The following is a 4,148-nucleotide window of genomic DNA, read 5'->3' as shown; positions in this document are numbered from 1 at the left end:
CGTAATAACCAATTGATGGTTTTAAAATCCGGAATGAATGGTTTTAAAAATCGGTTTGTACACCTCTAACTATCAACCATCTTTGAAATCATAAACTATAACCGATAAGAAAAACCAAAACATATCCTAATTAAGGTAGTCTAATGGAAAATAATAATTATTGCAACCAAACATTGAAAACACTTTAGAGACCGGAGGAAGTGACCCTTGATAACCCTCACCAAGTATGGTATACACCTCCCAATGGGCCATGACATCCTCCACGGCAAGGGGATGCTCTCTCTCTCTCTCTCCATTTGCAATGGTAAATCAAGATGGCGCTTATGTGGAGCTTAGGTGGCAGACAAAAAGTTGAGGTGGCAGTGCACAAAGTGTGACATCATTCACTCCGGTCTTATATACACGTTTCATACAATTAAATTAAGAATAAATTACCGTTTTGGTCTCGATTGACATTTTTTCTGTAACTTTAGTTTCATGGTTTCTAAATCAATAACAGGTGGTACTTTTGGTTGTTACAATCATTCCCACTTTATTAACCACATATAAAATGACTCTTTTCCTATAACAAAGTCCATAAATATATTAATTACAATGATCATTTCATACAATTAAATTAAGAATAAATTACCGTTTTGGTCTCGGTTGACATTTTTTCTGTAACTTTAGTTTCATGGTTTCTAAATCAACAACAGGTGGTATTTTTGGTTGTTACAATCAATCCCACTTCCTTAACCACATATAAAATGACTTTTTTCCTAGAACAAAGTCCATAAATATATTAATTACAATGATCATTTCAGCAAATTACTCCAAAAATGAAATAAGATTCCTCTCTCTCTCTCTATATATATACCCTCCCCCGCAAAGACAAGGGTCGTATTGTTGAAACCCCATGGTGGACCAAATATATTTGGCTCCTACAACGTACCTTGTTGTTTATCTATATAAGAATTCTTCCCATAAAAAACATGTGATGGATTTTTGTGATCTCTTCTCATATTAGTATGTCTATGTGTGAGCATAAAGATTCTCATATCTATAATCCCTTTCACAACAACTATATAGTTTACTGCTTTTTATGCTGAAATTGTTTGCCAAATTTACAGATCTTTTGTTGGTTTTTTTTTTCAAACGGTTGGCGGAATGATGTGTACAATCTACCATTTGATTCATGTGTTGGATCTTTGAGTTTTTGATTTGCTTATTTGTGTTGGGCTTTTATGCCAATTTTGCAACATTAAGTATATAATGTACTGGAATTTGATTAAAGTTTATTGATTGAGGGTGGATAGCAACAAAAGAAGAGATGACTATGCTGAAGGGGTCACTTTGGAAGAAATATGGGAGGACCGGAGGAGTTTAGGTGGGCCTTTTGTATTTAAAATAAAATAATTAAAATTTTTAACAAAGACAAAACATGGTAAAATTGTCATCTTACCTATGATTAAAATAGGGTAAATGATAATAGCCAAGAAGACCAATTTTAAAACCATCTAAATTTTTTAAAATTGTACTAAAACTATGACAATGTGTGACAATCACATGGAGTACGAACAAAACCTACAATTTACTTAAAAGAATAATGGGATAATGACTTAAAAGGGTAACATATTTTTCAGTTTATACAAATTTAGTCACTGATGTTTTTTTTTGTCCACATTTTCTCATTGAACTTGTTCAACTGTTCACATAACATCCTTATGACTTGCTATCGGAGGTTAAACCGGTTTCCGACATATTTGTCACCTCCGGCGACACTTCGGTTGTCTTCTCCGGTGAGTCTCCAACCATAAATCTAAAATAATTTTATTTTTTATTTTTTGATCAACAACACACACAATACTTCATCTCCAAACCAGAAATCTAAACCAAACATGAACTCAAGAACATAAATCGAAAAATCTAATAAAGAACTTGAAGAAAAACCCGTAAATCAAAGTTGTGTTCTTGAACAGAAATGGAAAATCGAAGTTAATGAAGAACATGAACTTCGGTGTCTTCATATCGTGATTTAGCTTGAAGATCAAACACCTTACACTTAAATATCATTTTTAGAGATAGAAATAATGATATATGTTATTGAGTTTGAGCTGGTTCAAAGGATAATGCATCGACGAACTTGTACATTGTGCTGCATTGTTTGTACTTTGTTGACTTCCAAGAACAAAGAAGATGAACACGATGAACAAAAGATCTGCAACAACACTCCGATGATTTTTGGGTTTGAAAACCCTAACTCGAGTTCATCTTAAAGCTCATCAGACCTTCAAGAACACAAACAAAAAATATTTATTCCGGTTTTTAGATCTGATGAACAACAAGAACACAAATATGATGAAGAACACGAACACAAACCTAAAAGGCATATTCATCTGTTCAAGAACATACAAACACTCATGATTCTCGATTTCTTATATGAACTTGATTTCAGATTCGAGTTCAGTGTGTTCTTGAACAAAAATGGAAACATGATTTTCGAGCTTCAAACTTTTCACATGAACACTTCTAGATTCGAGTTCAGTGTGTTCTTGAACAAAAATGGAAACTTGATTTCAAACTATAACTCAAAAACATAACTGCGGTTGAAGATCTTTTGATTTCTGGGAAGAAGATGAACACACACACATCGATGAACTCGTTTTTTCTGATCTATTTGTTCTTGAAGATGGTTAGATTTGGGTTGAAGTGGTTAAAGGATTTATGAGTTTATGATTTTTGGGTCGAAGGGTTTGAAGGGATGAACATGATTGTGTATGTGTTTTATGATCTAACAAATCCACACATACACACCCATTGAAGGGTTGGAGAATTTTTGTTCAGATCTAACAAACACACACACACACACACACTCACATGCAAATCTGAAAACATTTTGATGAATTCATTTTTCAGATCTAGTTGTTTTTGAAGATGTTCAATTTGGGTTGAAGAATTTCTTGAGGAAAACACATGAATCTGTTAGCCTTTAGTAAAGACAAAAACACCTTTTTACACAGCAGGTTTCAAGCAGAGCAAGTTTTAGAAGAAAATGGTAACTGACACATTAAAGTGTTTTCTGCATATCTATTAAAATAACGACAGCTACATAGCATAAAAACAGAAGTGAAAAAGGGAAACTGCTGCTACCTAGAAAACAGGAAAAGGCTATGAAAACAAACTACCCACTAGCTTGACTAATTCAACAAAGCAATTACTAAAACATAAAGAAAATAACTGAAGGACAAAATGAGGCCTGCACGTGACTGGTTGACCAAGTTGATGTTGTTCTCTTTTAACATTCCCTCTCAAGATCAACTTCTACCATACCCATCTTGTCACCAAATTCAACCAGTTTTGCACTTGATAAACTCTTTGTAAGCAGGTCTGCTACCTGATCAACAGTGTTCACATATTTAAGGTCAATTTCCCCTTTTAAGACCTTTTCTCTGATAAAATGATAATGAACTTCAATGTGCTTGGTACGTGCATGAAAAGTAGGATTCTGAGCAAGCTTGATTGATGACATATTATCACAAAGCAGCGGAATACTATAGTTAACTTCTTGGTTCAGATCCTTTAAAAGTTGCACAAGCCACACACATTCCTGAGATGCTACTGCAGCAGCTCTATATTCGGCTTCAGTTGTGGAAAGAGAGACTGTGGTTTGACGCTTGCGACACCAAGATACTATACTTGATCCAAGCATGAAGATATTGATGGGTTTTGAGCACTACATCAATCCTATGGTGTACATGCAAACCCTAATAGCTTTAGATCTAGTTTATCTAATGAACATGCAATTGATAATCCAAAGCCATAAACCCTAGATCTAATAAACTACAACTGAAATTAGGGTTTAGATCTTACCATTGATTGTTATATAGCAATAACAATCAATCCTTGGCTTCAGAAAGCTTAGTCCCTCAAGTGTCGCACCTCTAATGGAGTCACAAACACCACTAAGCAACTTGGATGAAAAGGGAGGAGAGGGGAGGCACCAAAAACGGCTGGAAACCCTAAAGGAAGTATTCACCACGTTTTTGGGGCCATAAGGGTTCCTTATATATGCTGGCTATTAGGGTTTACAGCTAGGAAACCCTAATCTGACTGCTTAAGCCCTAAGCAGCCCATGGACTCCCTCTTTAGAAGCCTTGGACGATTTCTAA

Source organism: Lactuca virosa, chromosome 7 (genome assembly GCF_052849685.1).
Source record: "Lactuca virosa cultivar CGN04683 chromosome 7, Lactuca_virosa_CGN04683_v6, whole genome shotgun sequence".
NCBI lineage: Eukaryota > Viridiplantae > Streptophyta > Magnoliopsida > Asterales > Asteraceae > Lactuca > Lactuca virosa.
This window is presented reverse-complemented; position numbering follows the sequence as displayed.